We start from the raw sequence: 24708 nt of genomic DNA, 5'->3' as shown, positions 1-24708 counted from the left end.
TATTTTAAACAACCTTTAGTATTTTAAACATCGGTACTAAATTATAATGTGTGCATTGCTTAGAATAAGAAAATAAACACCCGAGTGTTGGCCTTTCATGATAAGGAACTATAGCTAAAAAGGGGAGTGTACAGATAAACAAACTGCCCATTAAACCAGCCTGCTGTACTACAAAATATGAAGTTGTAGGAACACCGTGGTATAGGTCTTGTCCCAGCGGGGACTCCACGAGGACTGAGTTCGCAGTCCTGTGGGGAGCGTGATGACGTCATCACGCTCTGCTGTGTGTTCCCGCGCTTTGGGCGTCACGTGACCGCGTCGTGACGTCAGCACATTCGCGTGTGCTTAGGCGGTCACGTGACCTGCGCCGTTGCATCGGTGCATCTCCCCGGTACGGAGGCTGGCCGTTGAGGCCGAGGTCGCGGGGCCAGGCTGTGCCGGTGTTTGCCGCGGGAGCGGGAGATCGCGTCGCTCCCGTCGGCTGGCCGATGCGGCCGAAGTCGCGGTAGGCCGGGCTGTGCCGGCGGCCATCTTGGAAGACCGAGTCGGGCCGGCGGCCGGTGCGCATGCGTCAAGTGATGCGTGACGTCAGCGCGTTAGGTCACCTCTTAAAGGGGCAACGGCCCAACAGGTAAGTTAAAGGGGCAACAGCCCCAACAGGTAAGTTATACATACATAAGTAAGTTAAGTACATACAGTTAGGTAAGTTAAAGGGAATTATGTGTCTCAATGTAAGGGACAACCAGTGGTACCGCCACAAAGTAAATATTTTCAAGGAAACTAAAAGCAAAAACGGGGCAAATTGTGCCCAGAGTCACATTAAATAAACTTCCCAACAACTGTCCTCAGTATTTTTGGAAAAACAACGAACTTGTTTACAGCTTAACTTAGCTTACTGCAGCTAAGCAGCAAACGGTGCGTCTTTCTTCCTGCACAGTTCACAATTTCCATCATTTTGTTGTTTTTGCCCCCCTATTTTCACGGCAAGGCATATGTCGGCAGTTAGTGGAAATATCGAGCGTTACCATCATTAATAAATCTTATTTTTAGGAATTTGCTGCCCCCTGCAACTGGTGGAAATAAAATCTTTCTAAAGCTAATTGATATGCAGCATTAGCTGTGCTTTGAGATGCTTCTTGTTATCTAAATATATTAAACTTGTCAACTAGCCTTTTTATTCTGCCTTCAAATCAGCTGCAAAAAGAAAATGCTGCTGACTCTTGTTCTTTTTAATTTTTAATCTTCCAGGAAGTTGAAGGACACCAGGTGCAGCATTTAGTGTGTGTTCTGAAAGAGTTACTGCCATATAAAGTACAGAAGAGGTATAAAAGTACAGGGAATAGTTACACAGTGTAGAACTCGAGTGTGGGTGGAGGCTGCTCATAATAGACCCATTATATACAACAAGGTGAAATAATAACTGCAGTAATCTCCTATACCAGATACAACATTATTATAGTAGTGATATCACAGCAATTTCTACACCTAATAACTAACAGTGAGCTCTGAAACTGTTTGTTCATTGTGATCGTAATCTTTTGTCAGATTCTAATATTGCTGAAGTATACAGCGGGGAATATCTACACACACAATGAAGGATAGGCAAGCAAGCAGAACAAGAACTCTTTGTGTATAACATGAATCAATAGTTAGAAAAGATGGTGGTCTATCTTCCAACTGTTGATAATCATGAAGGCTAACTTAATGTCAGATAAAAATTACAATCCTCACATTGAAGCTTCTTTTGAGGGTTTTTAAAATGGTACATTAAAATTTCCTCTGATGGTTTGAATGTTACATTAAAGCTTCTTCCGATTGTTTTATTGGTACCTTGCATTTTCCAGTGTTTTTTTAAAAATTTCCCCTTCCTCTCCTGAAGGCACAAAGTCAGGATGGGGTGTGGGTTCCACAAGCAGCAAACACCCATGTATCTCACCCATGTGGACATTCTTCATGTGAGCTGAAACAGTGACTGCTGGCGGGCTATTTTACCTTGGGCGCCATCACAGCGAGTACAATCTCATCCTCGACCAACATACACACACACACCTTCCAGCAAGTGTTAACAGATAGCAGTCAAGAGCGGGAAACTTGGATGATGTCGCCCTCCCTAGTCCAGAGTTCCTGAGACTAATTATAACATATTTACTGCCTTTTGCCTGAGATCAGCTAACTTAGCATAATTCAGGAACTGAATCTGGGGCCTTCTGGCCTGTGTGCCTCAGTTACAATGTTGATTTTACTAAATGGGCCACTGGAAGATTACTTAATGTCTATTACTGCTTTTAGTGTCTAACTGGCTAAATGCTAAACTAGGCCAGGCTTCCCCTTACAGCTCAGTGGTAAAAGCACTGCCTGATGTAGCACTGAGCCATTCATACAGGAAACTCCCAGTCTTGGCCAATGGCTTATGCCGAGTTAGTTGACCTAAGGTGGGCAGTGGTAGAATGGGAGGAGCTACAAGGAGAGGACACTAAGTCAGGGTTCTGTCCTGATCATCATTCAGTGACCCATGATGAAAACTCCAATTAAGAGCAAGATCAAGTCAATCTTTGATGGCATCTATAGTTAAGTAGCATGGCAAAACTTGTTCTTTAATGAAGAATGGCCACTTCAGTAAGGTACCAGGTGCTGCTGGTGCCGATGGTGTATGAATCTTTACCTTCGGTGAGGGGGAGAGAAAAGGGCATAAAACTAGTGGGACATTTTGTCCCATTGCTGGCAAGATACAAACAGATTTGTATTATTGCCATTCTTAGTAATCAAACAGATCCTACAAAACTGGAAGAGCCAAACCGTGGATGCTGTGGGATGGAAGAAAGAGCTGTGTCACACCAGGGGGAGGATACCTAATGCAGCTGGCAAGGAGATTTTACTGAGGTGGAGGAAAAGGTGTTTCTATAAAATGGCAGAGGATAAAAATATTGACAAATGATAGTTCAGCAAATGACTTAGGCAAGTTGGCTAAAGATATAGAGATGTGATAATATTATACTTTAATGATCCATTTTGATCTAAGCCTGTGACTGCCTACGATGTGCTTTGTACAAATAAGTATCTATCCATATATTTAAAAGTACATATTTGTCACATTATGACTTTTAAAAGTATCACACCTAAAGTATCACACATCAGGACATGACACCTCGGGGTGTCTCAACCTCCCATGTTACAGCATCTATCAGACAGCAACTCCCCAGCCCAACAGTATATGTTGCCTCTCATCTTCCAGCAAAGCCTAGGCCCTTCAGGACGCAAGAGACAGATATTGAATACACCAGGAAAGGAACTTGTGAGTCACACAAACATTGGAGACATGGATTAGATTTTTAACATGCCGTCTGTGCATAACGCTAGTGATGCGAAGTGGCTGCCCATTATAGAAATCGCCCAGTTTTCCGCCCAGGCGGTAAGTTGAAAATCTACCCCTTACACAAAAAAAAGAGACAGAGTGAAGGAAAGAGCGAGGCAAAAACAATGAGCAAGAGATTTGGACATAGTGACACAGGCACCACAGTGAGGAAAGTGTTTGACAGCCTTACACAGAGAGAGAAAGAGAGAGGAAGACAAACAGAGCAGGGCAGTGGCTGCTGTTGTTCAGGTGCACCGTGCACCAGAAGTGCAGGTAACTGATCTCACTTGAGTTTGAGAAGTCAAGTCATTTAAAAAAAAAATCAATGTGCCCCTGTGCACACAGGTCAGGAACAGGATGCACACTGATGGAGGGAGCAGGATAGCTTATGGACAGCCATTAAGGCTGCTAGAAAAAATTAATGGAATGGAATGGAGCCACTTAAAGGTAAATGGCCACTTTGGAGACAAAAAAAAGTCTTTCAGTCTTTGTCATGATAGGGACATAATGTGGGCACATTTCCATTTTGAGGGTCAAATTTTAGAGCGGCACCCATTTCCACTGGGCTTTCTCACCCTGTTTTTAGTCCACTGGGTGGGAATGGTTGATTTCTCTGTATGCCCCTTCACCAACACGCACATACAAACGAGGTGGTTGGTGTAAGGTGTCAGAATTCCTGTAATTTCCAACCCCATTAGACATTATTCCAATCAGAGTAACTTAAAAAGCTGATGAAAGAGGAACTTTATTAAGAGCAGGTGCTTACTGTCTGGCCAATTTCTGCCCATATCTCAGGTTTGCCTGCATATTTCATGAAATTTGGTTTTACTTAGGGTGGCTGCTAAGCTTCACTTCAAAAAAAGGGACTCTCAGTTCACTGACACATTTTCTGCTCTCGGCCACTGCAAGGGACTTTACAAAGCAGCATTGGTTTCCCAGTGGGAATTCCCCTCTCTGCAATCTTTAAGAAAAAGAGAACAAAAGAGAACACAGGACAGTGAGACAGCAACAAAAGAGGTCAAGCCACTCTCCAACAACGGGTCTCTAGAACCCAGAGATTATATGAAGAAATGACTGAGAATCTGTGCTTGGAGCACATACCTCAAGATTGCACAGACCCAGCCTGAGATTTTTACAATTAAATTCATGACAAACACGGGAAATGCTGTGATTGGCAGGTAGGTGGGTAGGTGGGATGTCCAGTGAGCAGCAGCTCTTAAAAGGCTGCTGCTGATTTAACTTAGTGCTAGTTTTTAAAAATTTGTTCCGGGATGTGGGCGTCGCTGGCAAGACCAGCATTTATTGCCCATCACTAATTGCCCTCGAGAAGGTGGTGGTGAGCTGCCTTCTTGAACCGCTGCAGACCTTGTGGTGAAGGTACTCCCACAGTGCTGTTAGGGAGTTCCAGGATTTTGACCCACGACGATGAAAGAACGGCGATATATTTCCAAGTCAGGATGGTGCGTGATTTGGAGGGGAACTTGGAGGTGATGGTGTTTCCATGCACCTGCTGCTCTTGTCCTGGGTGTCACCATTGACCAGGAACTTAACTGGACCAGCCACATAAATACTGTGGCAACGAGAGCGAGTCAGAGGTTGGGCGGTAGAGGTTGTGGGTTTGGGAGGTGCTGCCGAAGAAGCATTGGTGAGTTGCTGCAGTGCATTTTGTAGATGGTACACACTGCAGCCACGGTACACCGGTGGTGCAGGGAGTGAATGTTGAAGGTGCTGGATGGGGTGCCAATCAAACGATTTGTCCTGGATGGTGTCGAGCATCTTGAGTGATGTTGGAGCTGCACTCATCCAGGCAAGTGGAGAGTATTCCATCACACTCCTGACTTCTGCCTTGTAGATGGTGGAAAGGCTTTGGGGAGGCAGGACGTGAGAAACTCGCCGCAGAATTCCCAGCCTCTAACCTGCTCTTGTTGCCACAGTATTTATGTGGCTGGTCCAGTTAAGTTCCTGGTCAATGGTGACCCCCAGGATGTTGATGGTGGGGAATTCGCTGATGGTAATGCCGTTGAATGTCAAGGGGAGGCGGTTGTTGGAGATGGTCATTGCCTGGCACTTGTGTGGCGCGAATGTTACTTGACACTTATCAGTCCCAGCCTGAATGTTGTCCAGGTCTTGCTGCATGTGGGCATGGACTGCTTCATTTTCTGAGGAGTTGTGAATGGAACTTAACATTGTGCAATCATCAATGAACATTCCCACTTCTGACCTTATGATGGAAGGAAGGTCATTGATGAAGCAGCTGAAGATGGTTGGACCTAGGACACTGCCCTGAGGAACTCCTGCAGCGATGTTCTGGGGCTGAGATGATTGACCTCCAACCACCACAACCATCTTCCTTTGTGCTAGATATGACTCCAGCCAGTGGAGAGTTTTCCCCCCGATTCCCATTGACTTCAATTTTACTAGGGCTCCTTGATTCCACATTCAGTCAAATGCTGCCTTGATGTCAAGGGCAGTCACTCTCAACTCACCTCTGGAATTCAGTTCTTTTGTCCACATTTGGACCAGGCAGTTATGTCCTTGAGGACTCAGTCAGCTCGGTCAGTAGTGGTGCTACCAAGCCATGCTTGGTGATGGACGTTAAAGTCCCCCACCCAAAGTACATTCTGTGCCTTGCTACCCTCAGTGCTTCTTTCAAGTGGTGTTCAACATGGAAGAGTACTGATTCATCAGCTGAAGGAGGGTGGTAGGTGGTAATCAGCAGGAGGTTTCCTTTCCCATGATTGACCTGAAGCCATGAAACTTCATGGGGTCCATAGTCGACGTTGAGGACTCCCAGGGCCACTCCCTCCCAACTGTATACCAATGTGCCACCACCTCTGGTTGGTCTGTCCTGCCAGTGGGACAGGACATACTTAGGGATGGAGATGGAGGTGTCTGGGACATTAGCTGAAAGGTATGATTCTGTGAGTATGACTTTGTCAGGCTGTTGCTTGACTAGTCTGAGGGTCAGCTCTCCCAATTTTGGCACAAGTCCCCAGATGTTAGTGAGGACTTTGCAGGGTCAACTGGACTGGGTGTGCCGTTGTTGTGTCCGAAGCCAGTGCCTAGGTCGATGCCGGGTGGTCCGTCCGGTTTTATTCTTGTTTCTCATAGCAGTTTGTTACAACTGAGTGGCTTGCTAGGCCATTTTAGAGGGCAATTAAGAGTCAACCACATTGCTGTCTGGAGTCACATATAGGCCAGACTGGGTAATGATGGCAGATTTCCTTCCCTAAAGGACATTAGTGAACCAGATGGGTTTTTATGACAATCGAATAGTTTCATGGTCACCATGATATGAATGGAAAGTGGGCAAGGGAATGTGGGCCCCCTTTGGTGAAGACAGTCTGGATGCTCTCCTGGAAGAGATATACCAGAGGAGAGTGGCCATAGAGGAACCTACTGCTACACCACAGTGTGCTGTACGTGTGGCAAGAGATGGTAGATTGAATCAATACCCATAGATTATGTGAGCAGATGAGAAAAAAGTTCTCTGGCTTGAGAAAGAGTGTTGAAGTAAGGCTGACTAGAATTTGCCAACTCTAATTAACTGTATCGCCATAGCATGGCCCAAACACTGTACCCCTAACATGGTATGCATCAGCAAAGAAGGTTGGGAATCACTGATACGACCTGCACTTTCACACCTGCACTTCCACATCCATCTTGCAGCAGGGTAACTTTGGTGGCTGATCACTTAAGAATACTTCTACTGCCACATATGTTTACATGTTGTGGCATGAAATCAAACTAGTGCCTAGAAATACTTGCATGTTGCTATATTATGTATTTACACAAGGTGGAATTGTAGGCTGGGAACTGGGATGATATTTCTGATAATAAAAATGTATGTTTTGTATGGCTTTAAAAAAGAAGGTTGCTCACAACCACAAGGAGATAACAAGGACTGGTGGCGGACCTCCCAATCTGAGCAGACTCAAGCAACAAAAGGAAGCAGCCATGAAAATAGTTGGAGTGGAGTAGCCTGCTTGGTATTTCAGAAAATCTGCAGACGTGCAGCTGCAACATCAGGTCAGCAATGACATCAGTGCACCAGCACGCAAGAGATTCAGAACCTGACAGTGTACCATGGAGTGAGTGACAACAAGGAGAGCCCTTGAGGGCATAGGACTGAAGTGTAGATGCTGTTTTTCTCATGAATGTTGCAACTGTAGCTCCTGAAACCTGGGGATCTAATTTACAGAAGGCTGTTAGTTTTGGATTGGACGGATCAAGAGATCAGATTGAGGGATCCCTGATGGCAGATTTCATACTCCTCAGTGGTTGCCAATGGTCTGATCCCAGGTGGATCCCCGGTCATTGTGAAGGAATGCCTAGCGGGTGACAAAAGACAAGAGATGACGCAGATGACATGCCCCATCCATTCAAACCAGCCAGCCTGTCCAAAGGACTTAAGTGCCAGAGAGCGGGCAGGAGCATCCAGGCAGCTGTGGATCTGACGTGCTGGCAATAGTTACAGGGCTATCACATGACCCAGCATAAAGAGGTACAGGGCCACAACTATCCCATGAGGCCCCTATTGATGAGCAGCAAATTACCAATACAATTCTCTCACTAAGGTAGCACTTGGAAGGAGCATTAGATGAGGTTGTAGAAGACACACACCATACGCTATCATCAAGGGGAAGCACAGGGGGAAAAAAGCAGTATTGGGGCCTAAGCAGAAATAAGCTGGTTACACTTTATTTCAATGTAGTCCTGAAAATATTTTTTATGGAGCACGTTAAGGGAGCAAGTAATGGGCTGCTGGGCATGGTAGTTGAGGTACAGTTGATTGCAATGGATTACATGCTGTTGTTAGGCCAATTATATTGTGCTCAGTAGGATAGAAATATTCACGCAGGGGCCAGATTATAGACTTCTGAATGTCCTGTCAATCAACAATTCATGCTTATGAATCTTCCTAGATATATGTCGCATTTAAACATTTCTTCCTTCTCCTCAACCAAGGATTGAGGAGGCACATCCTGTTTACTCCTCCCTGGATTACAAAAGTGTGAAATGTGCAGTCGGCTGCTATGATTTCAGAGCCTCATTGGGGATATAGAATAGTACATCCAGTCACCTTCTGGCCTTAGGAGGGACAGGCCAGTTACACACAGATCCACCCTAGGAGCAGAGTAATATAGTGTGCATTACATAGTAAAATGAGCAGTGTAATTACATACTTACCTACTGTAAAGCCTAGGAATTTTGATTTACAATATTAACATACAAATGCTAAACCCATTCATATGACATTCCTTTGTCTTTTTTGTAAAAGAGGCATTGACCTGTTTATTTTAGATGAGGCTTTCTCCTCTCCCAGACACTGATGACATCTGCTCCTCTAAATACTAAAGACAGCACATCACTTGTCAGCCTACTGTTCCATTCTCCCTACATCAGTCTACAGTGATTTAATCGCCTCTTATCTTTCATGTGGGAAGTTAGCCGTTCATTGGAGAGTGGTATCATCAGTAAAAAAAAATCACTTTTGATAGGACTGTGTTCCCCTTGTTTAAAGAGGCATAATCTTTGCTTCCTTAAACAATATGAGATAAAACCAGTTGACAGGAACAGACGATGGATGGGCAAGTGGAGCAGTGGTTTCCTTGGAACCATAAGCACCTATGATATCTGGGCCAATATCTTTTGTAGAATCATGTTTTGTCCAGAAAGATGTGTGAATTTGTGCCAAACTTTGATTTGGCTGTTTGAATTGCCACACTTTTGTAGCAGATTTTCAGCAATTATTGTGTGAAACGTCTCTGTTTTATGCAGATATATATATTGTACGTGATTGTTCTTTTAAAGTGGAGCAATAATCTGATTAAGCCCAATGTTAGAATCAGATGCGATGATTTTCCATTGGCCCTCAGCTCTGCACATCATGCAATTTGAGACTAATCCTGCCCTTGTTCCTCTGGCAACATGGCAGCCGATTTTCAACTGCCACCCATCAGTTTCCCACCTGAAAAATGGGACGTTGCCTCTTGAATGCCCAAGACCCACCTGATACAATTTTCACATTTGCCTGTTTTGGGTAAGAGACTGTTTAAAAATGCATTGTAGGACCCCAATTGCAATTTTGAAGTAAAAATGGGTGGAGTGTGCACCAAATACTCTACCATTTGTACCAGGCAGTGAGCAACCTAACCAGCAGTCCTTAAAGGGACCACATGTGGCCGCTCCACATTGGTTACCTGAGCTTCCCCTTCTACCAAAGCTTTTTAAGTTTTAGGCCAATACTTCAGCACATCTTTGATTAAACCAAGGCTGTGAGCCAATGCCAAAGCATAGCTGCTTTGATGGAATGTGGCGCTCTGCAACACTAGATATCTATCATCTGCTTTGTCTGAGCCCAGGTCAAGTTTAGATCTCTTCATTGGTAGCTACGATGCCAATCAGAGGTAGCAGCTTGACAAACTGCCAATTGCTTTGTCATACAGCGAAATCTTGCACTTGGAATTCCTTTCAAGATACCAGTGAAAGGCTGTTTTGCTGTAGACTGAGATAACAAAATCACTTCTAAAAAAAATTGGAAACCTTGTATTTAGTATGACATTTTAAAGAAATATTATCCCATTTCTGCAGCTACTGATCTGCTCAGCCACACCCTCACCACCACCTTTGATGCCCTAGTCCCTATTAAAACAATTACTCTCTCTCACCCTGGCCGTTCCCCCTGGTATGGCCCACATCTTCACTCCCTCAAGTCCAAGGGATGCAGACTTGAACGGATATGGCGGACAACTGGTTTAGCCATTCACCGCCAGATCTGGCTGGACCATATAAAGCATTATCGGGTCCTACTCTTGTCTGCCAAAACTGCTCACTATTCCAGGATCATTCTGGAATGCAAAGATAACCCCTGGCTACTACTTTCTACGCTAAACTTCTTCTTAAATCCCTCTCTCCTGTCTCCTCCATCCTCACCTCCAACAACAAGTGCGAGGAGCTCATGGGCTTCTTTGTCTCTAAGTTTGAGACCATCCGATCAGCTGCCTCTACCACTTCTTTTCCTTCCCTAGCCCACTGGGCCAAACTTCCTCTAAGGTTCCCCCCTGCCCTAGTCCTGAACTCACATCTTTCTCCAGTTTCTCTCCGATCTCCCCTCTTGACCTCTCCACATTCATCTTGCCCATGAGACCCACTTCCTGCTCCCTCGACCCTATTCCCACTAATCTGCTGACCACCCAATTTTCTTTTCTGGCTCCCATGTTAGCTGATATTGTTAACGGTTCTCTCTCCTCAGCTACTGTCCCCCTCTCCTACAAACCTGCCGTCATCATCCCACTCCTCAAAAAAAACAACCCTTGACCTCTCCTTGCAAACTACCGCCCCATATCCAACCTCCCTTTCTTGTCCAAAGTCTTTGAACGTGTTGTCACCTCCCAAATCCGTGCCCATCTTTCTCAGAACTCCATGTTTGAATCCCTCCAATCCAGTTTCCGCCCTGTCACAGTACCAAAACGGCTCTCATCAAAGTCACAAATGACATCCTTTGTGACTGTGACAAAGGTAAACTATCCCTCCTCGTCCTTCTCGACCTGCCTTATAATACTCCTGTGAAGCACCTTGGGACATTTTACTATGTTAAAGGTGCTATATAAATACAAGTTATTGTTGTTGTTGTTGTTGTTAAATAAAATTACCAAAATTTTAAGCAAAATATTCAGGAATTTATCTTAAAACTTATTCACCTGGATTGAATGATATAAATTTTCTTTTCAGATCCATTAAAGAAATGTAAATAAATCCAGGTTGAAAACAAGACTGTAACAGGCAAAAAGTCCTCCTCTAAGGTTAGCATCCTAATTATTCTAATCAATGACATTGGCTTAATCTGGTACCAATAATCAATTTATTTAAATTTTGAACCACATCCTGCTAAAGAGATGTTCTATTTTTGCGATGGAAGGTCTAATTGAGGACAAAAGTACAAGAAAATGAAATACAAGTTTGTGAAAAGATTAAAAACTGCTCTATGTTATAGTAAAACAAAACTGTAAGTTAAAGGTGAAAAAGCAGATTTTGACACAAAATCTTTACATTTAATTTTTAAAATATAGAAACCTTTTATTATGTTTGAGAAAAAGAGGAAGAATTTACATCACTTTAGACCAAAGACTGTCACATTAATATCCATGCAAGAGCCGTTGCCAGCCATTGTACAAACCATACATTCCCAGGGTAAGTTGTCGAAGTGAATGTGCATACTTTGAATATCTTTGTAACAGATGCATTAGTTCACATTTTTTGTTCAGTGATGATATCAATAGGATTAAGCTGCATATTTGAAAACAGGAACATTTTAACACGTTGTGGCACAGTGGTATTTCAGCATAATATCAAAAGCACCGAAAGATTAGAATTTTCCATTTACTGTAGGCAACACTGAGAACATGCTGTATACAGTGAAACATGTTTTGTAGACCAACTGTCTGGAGAGACCACTTGTGTATAATGACTGCCTAACATTAATCCTACCAATGTATTCATTGTCCAGATTTAAATCTGTGTAAGCAGACTGCCTGCTTGCTCAAACAAAAGGTAAGTTCTAAAGTTGGCCATTATAGATAACCTTCAGTGTGTTCCCATTAGGAGTTTTTTTTAGCTGATTTGGAACGAACACCGACACTTCTGAATTGCAATCCCAAGAGGGTTGCATTTTAGCTTCATCAATAAAATTTTGCTAACATTCCCATTCAGAGAAAGCTGCTACAGTGCAGCTTGCAGCAAGCCTGTCTTATCACTAATACAATGAATATGCCAAACTTTGGCTAACAACACCTGGGACTGGTTTGAGTGTCGTTAAAACTGACTTTAAAAACCTGCGGAAATGGTAGAGGACACAGGATGCAGAACAATACTCTGGCAGGAAAGCTCAATTCAAGGCGGTAGTGGATGATGAGGAATGGGACCTAGGAGGAGATTGCCTTCAAATTGAATTCCACGTCCCAGATCCAAGAGAATGATGTCCGGAAAGGAGGAAGCGGTGGGCATGAACAGAACTGGTGGTGTAGCAGCCAGCCAACCTATAGGGTCCTCACCATCTCCCTGGACATGGTGGATTCAGAATCGAATTTAAGGAAGTTTAGAATAAGAAAAGGTCATACAGCCCATCAATCCTGCTCCTGCCACAGACTATAACTTGCATTGTTGTGGACTGTCTTTACTTCATTTAATCTCTGGAGAGAGATGAATAATCAAGTGCTAAACTTCCAAGAAGAGAAAGCTCTGGAATTTTTCCCTTAGCTCTAAAGATAATCAAGCAAATACTCGTGGATCAATCTTACAATCCACTTTATTCAATCCTGATCAGTTGTAATCCACAGGTCAACTTCTCTGGGTCCCAACAGGAATGGAACTACATATTCCAAAAAGTGTTTGGTCTTCTGTTTCTGTGCCTATCCCCATAACCCTTGGTCCCTTTTTTAACCAGAAAGTAATTCATCTAATTTTCAGAAATCCACGGCATGTATAGGTAGGGGGAAAATTCTTTGAGTAGATAGGGTTGCTTGAAGTTTGTCAATTTTATACACTAGCCTTGCAATCACAGTTTAAGCTATATAATCTAATTCTATATATACATCACCCCTTTCATCATCTCAAATTCTCCTTTGAGTATCTTTTTTCCACACTCTCTCAAAATACAAATACAAAATACACACATTGCATCTAGTGTGTGTTTCATTCGTCACATTTGGGGTTTGGCATCACACCTGTCTACATGCAGATTTCTAAATCATACGTGCAGATTCTAAGTCATACATGCACTTATATTACTTACATTACTTAATTGAATCAAATTTCATATTCATAACACCGAAACAAAATGCACCTTAATTAATATCAATTGGAAGCAGGCAAAGCAGGTATACATTTCTAATGAAATACTACTAAGGGATATATGAAAGCCAGCAACCAGAAAGAGCAGTCAGCCAAAGCTACTCGTATAAAAACATGCATCAACAAAATCACTGAGGGTACTTTTCAATAATCTTCTCAGCTACCATCTTGCTTTTTCAAAGCTGAGGAACTATATGGGAAATAAGGCTTGTAACTTAAAAAGGCATAAACGTTTCAAAACTTATAAGGTGATTAAACTTACACACAGAGTAGCATTTTCTGTGTTTGAAATGCCTGTAGCCATGTTTTCAAGTCCTATGCCAATGCCTGAAATCTCCACCTGGAGTTCCTGGGGATTCCCAGAGCTATTAGTCTCAGCTGATTAAACTCACCAGGTTGCAAGGTACAGCTCCCAGCAAGAATTGGTGCCTGCAACTGGCAGATCATTTTAAAGATTGGCAGCAAGACTGTCCATTCATAGAGCATCCCAGAGTTGCTGCTTGTAAGCCTAGCTCCATCCTGAAACCCTGTGTATTGATGGAAAATAACTACAGACAAAACCATCAAAAATAAAGTAAAAGATGAAGGCACCTCTAACTAAAAATCCTGTGTGCACCAGTGCCTGGAGTATCAGCCGGAGGAAATAGGAGTATAGGCCCGTATTATGGGATCTACTCCTCATTTGCCCTTGACATGCTTTACCTGGGTCTACTGGGTGGGGGCAGGAAGCTTCCACCTCAAACAGGCAGGAACATTTAAATAGCATGCAAATGACATCGGAGTACTGTCACAACACCTGCTATCTCATTTCTGGGGATTCCACTCAGCAGCTGCCTCAAAAGAAGAACTTCCTGCAAACTGGCTGGTAGAAGTTGCTGGGCTGCTCCTTCACATTAAGGGTCTGTACTGGGGAAGCTAACTTCATTCAACTAGTTGGAGGGGATTCCATGGAGCTTAGCCTTTGGAGCATTAGGACTGTACTCGGTAGGTGGCGGGAGATTCTGCTGCTGCAGCCACCCGCACAAATTGGAGCTGCACCTTTCCACTGCTGCAGGCCGGGAGCACACAATTTTTTGCTCCCGTTTTATGCAAGTGCTGATTACAAGCTACTCATCCCACCCAGTGCTCACTCAACACATGATCATTAGCTGAACCTGAAAACCATCTTGCTCCAGTCAAGGTCAAGTCGCGCGCCAGCAAAAAGTGCACTGCCTGACTTATGCTGGGGTGAGGAGGGTGGAGGAAAATTGGCCCCCAAATTCTTCATCTTTTCCTGAGGTAACTTTGAAAGTGGAAATGGTGTATACTCTACTGGCTGACCGCCTGCAACTAATTTGATTGAATTTTTTGAGGGGGTGACTAGGTGTGTGGATGAGGGTAACGCAGTGGATGTGGTATACATGGATTTCAGTAAGGCCTTCGATAAAGTCCCGCACAGGAGACTGGTCAAGAAGGTAAGAGCCCATGGAATCCAGGGTGCCTTGGCACATTGGATACAAAACTGGCTTAGTGGCAGAAGGCAGAGGGTGATGGTCGAAGGTTGTTTTTGTGACTGGAAGCCTATGGCCAGTGGGGTACCACAGGGATCAGTGCTGGGTCCCTTGCTGTTTGTGGTCTACATTAATGACTTGGATATGAATGTAAAAGGTATGATCAGTAAGTTCGCGGATGATACAAAAATTGGTAGGGTGGTAAATAGCGAGGAGGGTAGCCTCAGTCTGCAGGACGATATAGATGGGTTGGTCAGATGGGCGGAACAGTGGCAAATGGAATTTAACCCGGAAAAGTGCGAGGTGATGCACTTTGGGGGGACTAACAAGGCAAGGGAATACACAATGAATGGTAAGACCCTAGGCAAGACGGAGGGTCAGAGGGACTTGGGTGTGCAAGTACACAGATCCCTGAAGGCGGCGGAACAGGTGGATAAGGTGGTAAAAAAGGCATATGGGATACTTGCCTTCATTAGCCGAGGCATTGAATATAAGAGCAAGGAGGTTATGATGGAGCTGTATAAAACACTGGTTAGGCCACAGCTGGAATACTGTGTGCAGTTCTGGTCGCCACACTACAGGAAGGATGTGATCGCGTTGGAGAGGGTGCAGAGGAGGTTCACCAGGATGTTACCAGGGCTGGAGCGCTTCAGCTATGAAGAGAGACTGGGCAGATTGGGTTTGTTTTCCTTGGAGCAGAGGAGGCTGAGGGGGGACATGATTGAGGTGTACAAAATTATGAGGGGCATAGATAGGGTGGATGCTGAGGAGCTTTTTCCCTTAGTAGAGGGGTCAATAACTAGGGGGCATAGATTCAAGGTAAAGGGCGGGAGGTTTAGAGGGGATTTGAGAAAGAACTTTTTCACCCAGAGGGTGGTTGGAGTCTGGAACTCACTGCCTGAAAGGGTTGTGGAGGCAGGAACCCTCACAACATTTAAGAAGCATTTGGATGAGCACTTGAAATGCCACAGCATACAAGGCTACGGACCAAATGCTGGAATATGGGATTAGATTAGACAGGGCTTGATGGCCGGCGCGGACACGATGGGCCGAAGGGCCTCTATCCGTGCTGTATAACTCTATGACTCTATGACTCTATAGTCAACAATAAGAGAACTGAACACAGACACAGATGGCAAGAAAATCAATGAGTAGGAAAAGACCTTGGGTGAGTTCAGCTGAAGCAAAAAATAAAAAAGACTTTCATTTCTATCGCGCCTTTCGTGACCAGCGGATGACCCAAAGTGCTTTACAGCCAATGAAGTACTTTTCAAAGTGTAGTCACTGTTGCAATGCAGGAAATGCGGCAGCCAATTTGCAAACAGCAAGCTCCCACACACAGTAATGTGATAATGACCAGATATCTGTTTTAGTGATGTTGATTGAGGGATAAATATTGGCCAGGACACCAGGGATAACTCTTCTGCTCTTCTTCAAAATAGTGCCATGGGATCTTTTACATCCACCTGAGAGAGCAGACTCAGCTTAACGTCTCATCCAAAAGACAGCACCTCCGACAGTGCAGCACTCCCTCAGCACTGCACTGGAGTGTCAGCCTAGATTTTTGTGCTCAAGTCTCTGGAGTGGGATTTGAATTCACAACCTTCTGACTCAGAGGTGAGGGTGCTACCCACTGAGCCACAGCTGACATCCAAGCAGCTCTTTATATTTTGTTATATATTCTAAATAGTTACAATAGAAATAAAACTGATGAGGAGGAAGAGGAGGTGATGGAAAACTGACAGCGTGGACTCTTTTTTTTAAAGCACAACTGATGAAAACACCCTGAGAGTAAAACTCCACTGTGTCAAGACCCAAACAGGTAGCACTGGGCAAGATCAGCAGCATCTCACCAGGAGGATTCCACAGTGACAGGTCCCAATATTCCTGGGTTCCTACATAGAGGTTGGAGAAGAATCAGTATTCAACAGGAAGTGATGTTAAGGAAGTAGACATAACATTTTCCATTTGTATTAACACAAAACCAAGTAATATCCCCTGTTGGGGGACTGGCAATTACAGCTGATAGCAGGCCACAGCACTGCCATTGTACTGCTGCTGGCCATAGTAGGAACTAACGAGAAACAAATTCTCGATCCTTCTGATAGAACCAGAGTTCATTAATCACATTAATTTTGAGTGGTCTTGTACTCAAAAGATAATCTGACAGGTGAACATACAGCCTAAACAGCAGTATTCTAGCAGAACCTTTCCCTGGCAGGAACTGTGATTGTACTTTTGTATATTAGATGGTTAAAAAAAATGATGTCAATAAGTAATGCATGCCCCACCAACACTCGTTTAAGTGCATTTGTCAATTTCTCCCAAATGTATTTTTTAGTTCAATTCTGTGTTTAGATTTATGTTGTCACTGAATATTATAATTAATTAATTGACTTCTAATTACCTTGGGTCTAGACAACCAGCAACTTCTCAGACATGAGGCAGCAAAGGAAAACTATAAGTCATTTTACAAAATGATTCTTTCCTTCCAGTAACAGTGTTATTTCTGGTACAGGAGGCACCATAACATTGCTGCACATCACGTCAGGAATCTCTGTCAGCACCGTGTAGGTTCCAGCCGAGGGAGTTCCCTTAGCATTTTCATCTTTGTTTTTTCAGTCTTCAGTATTGCAGAAAGGAAGCAAGTCAAATTAGACAGCATTGTTCAAACCCTCGAGTTTTTATGATAACAATATTTGTGGAAACATACACACAAGAATAACTTCCTGAGTGAAAAAGATAAAATGCATTTTGGAAGCTCAATTCTTTTCTTCTAAGTACTTGGTGCATATTCTGTCAAATTCAGCAGATGTAGTTGAAGGTTAACAATCTGGTTAATCAGTTTAAGTCAGAATTTTCTGTATCCTGTTTTTTTTTACACATTAAGCTTTGTTTAGTCTTTTAAACAAAACAGGAAAATATAAATGAGCTATATGCATTATTATTTTGTTACCAACATACCCCATTTGTTTGAAAAGAGGATGTTATTATTCATTCCAAATTCTATATTATAATGATTTGATAAATGTAATCAGCCATTGAGACTTTTTCCTTTTGATTGTATAAATTTGGGGATGTACAAATGGCCCCCTTTGTAGCACACACCAACACACCAGGATTCTATTATAGTATACTTGTTATGGTTCCATCACTAATAAAAAAAAATACTTTCATATTTCCTCATTATTGCACGTTGATAAATGACACCTAGAGTGCATTATAGATTGAATCTGTTGTAGTTTCATAGCTTACTGAATAAATTTAATTACATTCCTTTTCTCCCACTGAAATTTTGTCTGTGAAATTAAACTTACAAGTAAACTTAATTTAATGGTTAACGTAGAATCCGGAACAATTAACAGGCCTTATTTCACTTGCATTATATTCATTTCTATATAAATGCAAGTTGATATTTTTATACTCATTTCCCACTGTCCTTTGGCAGTGCCATCTTTTGAACCATTACTGTATATTATACTGTTTTTAATACACGAGATTTTATGCCAATATAAACAAAAGACTGTTTACTGCTGTGAATCAGTAACCCCGCCTGTGAAACTTTACAGTTTAATATCCTTGTTGGTGGCGTGATATAGTCACTCTATTTCAGCTTGTTGTGCATACATATGTAGGAGGCCCCAGCGGATCCAAGATTGCATCTTCAATTGTACTGCTAAGCCAAGCTGGTCCTTTCTCTCTTCATTAAAATTTAAGCTGTGTTCCTGGACAGAATCCTAAACAGTCAGAAAGCTATCAAACAGAAACAGGGAGTAGAAAGTATTGAAGGCAGAAGTCAACCAGCTCCCTGCCAGCCTACCTGAAACCAAAAGTGATGTAATGGAAGTTAGGACAGAAAGTGATGTAATTCAGGTCAGGTTGCATGCATGACCTCCTGACTTCATGTTCCAAAAATCTTCTTAAGCAACAGGAGAGGTCCTGGGACTGAGTGCCCTTTGTTTAAGTTACACAGAAATAATAAAGATCCCAATTATTTAGACAATGACTTTCGTCTCCACCTATCATTGTTGCTAGTCAGCTGGATATTGATAACTACTTACATGTGTATTGTACTAGTTTCCATCAGGGCAAATCCATAAACAACAGGTAAAAAAAGATATATTTTGTCTGTTATGACAGTAGCTGACAGCTTTTTCTTTCTCATACATAATGCAACCAAGTAAAAGAAATGTCCTCTTGGATGGAATATTCTACCATTGGCTGGCACTCTTGACTAGATTGACTCAAATCCTGTATTATTAACAGTCAGATAAGTGGACTATTGCGAACTAAAATAGGATTTGTAATTGCTATATATGTTTGGAACAGAGAGCACTTTCTTTCACTAGCTGTGGAAATGACGGTCTGAAGATTTTGGTGAAGTATTTTTCTAAGGAAAGCCTTCAAAATGCTTATTCCCGTAACCAGTGTCATTATTCAATCCCAGCAACAGTTTGTGCTCAGAATCATCCTGATCAGTCCTGGTGTATTTAGCACATGAAAAGACCCAAAACTCTTCTGATAATGAGGTTATATATTGGTCCTCTGCCTATGAATTTTGAACAAATAATCTATAGAACAAGGCAGGGAAAGAAAAAAAAGCTATTAATGCAGAAACCATCAGATAGGAAATTATAGAAGAAATGTAAAGGTTAAGGGTGTCAGTACAAGGGTCAAGAGTATTCCTCTTACCTGAGGAAAGGTAAATACTTACAACAGTTTGAAATAAAGTAGTTACATTTATTGATAATAACAATATATAAACACTGCTGTAAAACATTCTCCTTTAGTGTATTTCTGTACCTCCGTTACTGTAAAGTGGTCAAATTGTAATTTGAGATACTTTCACTAAAAACAAGAGGAGGATTTGTAGTGTGGTAAAGAAATTAGAGGGACACCAGTGATGGTGAAATTATTAGTTGCATTTAAGCCAATCTTGAAGAGAGGTTCCCAAACAGCATTTCAGACATTACCAATTTTTTCCCCGTAAAATCTATTCATTACATAAGTTGCCCCTATAACTCTCAGCATTATATGTGGTAGCAGACTCGTAGATGTACCCTTAAAATAATATTTCAATAGCCATCCTGTGGTATATGATTCCAAGTAACTTCTTGAAATTAATATGTTTGTATACCATTGTGTAATGAATTACCACTTTCCAACCCAATTAATGGTATTGATAATCATTGCCTACTACTCACAGCAATGAAAAACATTTGCTTCTACTTTGCTTCCTCAGTTGCAGATCATGATGGCAGCCAATATTAATTGAAAAATACTGGATAGCCAAGCAAAAGCAGAGAAAAATATAATGCTTAGCTACAACTTTGCCAGTTGGATCTTTTTCAATTAATTGTTTCAGCATTTTAGAATCTGAATCTGAAAAGCACAAAGCAAGATCCCACAAACAGCAATGTGATGATGACTCACTAATCTGTTTTGGTGGTGTTGCTTGAGGGAAGAATGTTGACTAGAACACCAGGAGAACTCCTTACTCTTTTTCCAATAGTGCCATTGGATCTTTAACATCTACCTGAACCACTGGAAAGGCTGGGCCTTGGTTTAATGGGTCATCCAAAGGATAGTATCTCTGACAAAGTAGCAGTCCCTCAGAGCTGCACTGAGGTGTCAACCTAGATTATGTGTTTAAGTCTGGAGTGGAATCAGTTTTTGCTGAGTGTGTATGCTGTATTGTACATTAATAATCCTCCATTAGTAAATATATCTCCACCTTTAAAATCAATTAAAAAAAGTATTTTATACTTAAAAACAAATCTCAAGATGGTAAAGTATTTTTCAATTGCAGTATATAGGTAAGAAACCATTATCACAGATTTGTTCATAGTATCTAAAATTCATAAGAACCTCAAAACAAAACAGTTTTTATGCCATTTAGTAAGTCTTCAGAATATAGAATAGAGTACTCCCAAGATCAATTAAAACTTACCATTCATATCAGCAGCTGAAGGATTAATTGAGTCAACATTATAATCTTTGAACTGTGTTTTATCACACCAAGCCATTTCTAAGTCATTTATTTGTTATGAGGTGTTCGTATCTTGTGATCATTGGATCATGGATTATGCACTGTTTATAGAAGTAATTCTATTGTACATTCATGTAACTAAGTCTTCATTTAGAAAGAAAACACACATAGGAAAAAAATATTGTATAATAATTGTTTTTCCATCCTTCTGTTCTTTGTTTTTTCAATCGCCACCCACTACGAGGAGTAGTTCAAGTTTGCTTGGGTCAAATTTATAATAACAAACTGCATCCGCAAAATCATTTTATAGCACAATTTTTATCTAATTGTTGATCATAGATGCTTGTGTTTCACGGAATCATGGTTGATAAAATGAAAATGGTGCAGTATATCACTCAGGCACCTAATGCATAAAACTAGCACAAATACTATAAACTGAAACTAGCACAAATACTATAAACTGTCAACAGTGGAGAGGGGAAGGCAGAATCAGAATAGGAAAAACTCTGTGATGTCAGGGAGCTAAGGTTTCTACTTGGCCTCTATTACAGCAAGGAATCATGCCCCCCTCCACCAACCACCTCCCATAGATGGCACAAAAGGAGGTCTGTCTCAACTATTGCATCCATATGAGATTTTACTGGCCTGAGAAGAGGTGACAACCTCCATTTTCTTTAGATACACAGGGCTTGATTTTAACTCCAGGGCGGGAACGAAGCAAAGCAAACTGCACGCCCATCCGGGACCAGCAGCAGGCAGGCCGACTTTTACGGCCAGGTCTCATTATTATGCCGACATCCCGACCAAAAGGGCTGCTTCAAGTCCCACTCCAGAGCCTTGATCACAAAATCTAGGCTGACACTCCAGTGCAGTATTGAGGTAGTGCTGCACTGTCGGAGGTGCCGTCTTTTGGATGAGATGTTAAACCGAGGCCCCGTCTGCCCTCTCAGGTAGACATAAAAGGTCCCATGGCAGTATTTCAAAGAAGAGCAGGAGAGTCCAACTGGTGTCCTGGCCAATATTTATCCCTCAACCAACATAACTAAAACAGATGATGTGGTCATTATCACATTGCTGTTTATGGGACCTTGCTGTGCACAATTTGGCTGCCGTGTTTCCTACAATATAATAGTGACTACACTTTAAAAGTGCTTCATTGGCTGTGAAGCACCTTGGGACGTCCTGAGGTTGTGAAAGGCGCTATATAAATGCAAGTCTTTCTTTCATTATCACTACATCTTCACTGACCTTCCAAGCTCCCTGTTTCCTAGTGCCTTGACTTTGAAATCCTCATTCTTATCTTCAAGTCTCTCTATGCCTGAGCTCCACCCTGTCTGTAACAGTTTCTAGCTACCTGTACTATGCCCCAGTTTGCATCTTCCATTCTATTGACTTGGGTCTGCTGTGCATCTCTATCTGCCTCCACTATTGATGGCAGAGTCTTCAGCCACTACATCCCACTCTCGAATTCTCCTTCAAAACCTTTTCATCTTCCTACCTATCCCCCTCCTTCAAAAGCCTCCTCAGAACTATCTTTTTGACTATGCGCTGACTAGCTCTTCTGACCGATTTCATACTTCCTATTTGGTATCTGCTGCACCCCATGTAAAGCACCTTAGGACTCAAAAGACACTTTTAAATGTAAGTTGCTGTTGTTAACTACGCAAGCACTTAGAGAATCGAGATTTGTGTCCCCTGAACTTAGGGTTTTTTTTACCAATAGTGACGGTGTCTACATTTTCATAAAAAGTTTAAAAAATAGTTCCCTGTCAAATACAAATTTAAGTTAGTCATTAATTATTTTTTGGCACAAGCCCCATACTCCAGCCTTTATAGCAATCAATAGTATTGACCTCTCAATTCTGTTGCTATTAATCATAACTGGCTTGTTGGCATTGCTTTGCAGCCACACAATCGATCCACTCTGAATAAGTTTCAGCTGAAATCTGGCTTCAGTTCTCAGTGTATTTTACTGAAGGCCAGATAAGTGTGTCTATGAAGTACTGTGGTAATTATTAAGAAATGTCTGCTGACCTCACAGTTGAAGTAAACTCCATGTAGCACGGGTAACTTTGATAAGACTTTGGTCACCATTGGTGACTGAGATAAAAATAAGAGACATTGATCTCATCATACCAGTGCTCAATCTTGTCTCCTGACCTATGACTTTCACTACCACTTATAGTTAGCATTTAATAGCAGCAGTGAGTGACAGGAAAAGTATTGACGTCCAAATGGCTATATATGTTTTAGTGAGGCCTTAAGAATTCACTGCTAAGCTAGCCCCAACTGTCTCTATGTTTAGCTAAGCCTGCCATCCCTTTAGAAATGAAAATCAGTGGTTTCTATAATGACATCAGTTTTACGTCCAGTGCAGCAAGTTTAAAATCTACCCCATAGAATATTTTCATGTTTTCATTGTGCAAGAACCATTTTTGGGGTCTTGGATATTTGAGTTTGTGAGACAGAAAATGGAGGACAAAAGGTTTTTGGAAAAAAAGCACATTTGAATCAGTTTGATTTTTTGCTATTTTTACTGGTAGGTTTTCATCACAAGTTGACATTTTTGAATGACTTCGTTGATTTAGTTTTTGTTTTTTTCCTATTGTGAATTTTCCCGAGTGCTCGTAGTTACAGAGTTGGGAGTTACTCTTTTTATTCGAGTTAATCAAAAAGTGTGACCCCAGAGTGTGGTGTAGAAATGTGACATAACAGGCAATAAATATGCTCGACTGTACTGTTTTAATGTGTAATCGATATACCGATGAATAGATGGTTTGAACTTACAGCCAGGATTGCATTCTTTTGCACTGCAGACTGATTAATATTACCTGGTCATACCTTGATGCTGCAAACTGATAATATATATACACAATGGCCAACATGAATAACAGGAATACACTTGTACTTTATTGAACATTGGGGACCAGACAAACATGACCAAATCTTACTTGATATTATTGGGTCGTGCTGAATTCAAATTAGGGTTAAAATGTCTCATGAAATTAATTGGAATAATCAGGTATGCCCAAAATTGACGTTTGTTAATTTCAGGCTGGAGTAAAATGTTCTTTTCTTTTCTATGAGCTCAAGTCTCAGGTCCCAGGTTCAACATTTGGTTTGTGATGAGTAAGCTGATCAAAGCTGGGTCAGTGATGTGTGGCATTACAGTTCACCTCAATGTTCCCAAACCATAGATCCACTCCGGATTGCTCTTTAGTGAACCCTACTGGAAAGTGTATGCATGTCGACAGCAGGGGAGGACAGGTTAACATAGGAACTGGAGTAGGCCATTCAGCCCCTTGAGCCTGTTCCGTCATTCAACTAGATCAAGGCTGATCTGTATCTTAACACCATCTACCCGCCTTGGTTCCATATCCCTTATTAACTTTGCCGAACAGAAGTCTATCAATTTCAGTTTTATCCCCAGTCAAATAGTCCACTGACATTCATTCTTTGAGCTTACACATGAAGAATGGTCATTTAGGTGAGATTGATACCAGTGCCTTGGAAGCATATCCCAGTATGAGTCACCCCCTTAAGAGAGAATACTGAGAAATACTCATGTTTTTCAGTTTAAATGACTGACTAATACACTGTTAGTCACCTTCAATTGTATGTGTTGAGCACAAGTATTTGCATTTTATTTGAAAGGTGTGTTATCCCACCTTTGTCTAACAGTATGAAGTGCAGGCCTTTTTTCTGATGGGGAGAGGATTAAAACTCTGATCTTAGTTTAATTTACGCTAACAGCAAATAAAAGAGATAAGGCACTATCCCAAACAACAGCAGTCTGCAATCCCAGGGCAGTTCCAGCAACAATAACCAGGGTATATGTTATTTATTTAAAAACAGCCTTGACCCCATCATTAATATTCCAAACATGCCACTTCAGAAACCTGCTGTCCTTACCTGGTCTGCTCTATATGTGACTCCAGTCCCACACCAATGGGGTTGACCCTTAACTGTTCTCTGAAGTGGCCTAGCAAGCCATTCAATTGTATCACCACCCAAGTGGAGCAGTT

The sequence above is a fragment of the Somniosus microcephalus genome, chromosome 8 (genome assembly GCF_052327205.1).
Source record: "Somniosus microcephalus isolate GS21.2 chromosome 8, FLI_Smic_1.0, whole genome shotgun sequence".
Classification (NCBI taxonomy): domain Eukaryota; kingdom Metazoa; phylum Chordata; class Chondrichthyes; order Squaliformes; family Somniosidae; genus Somniosus; species Somniosus microcephalus.
This window is presented reverse-complemented; position numbering follows the sequence as displayed.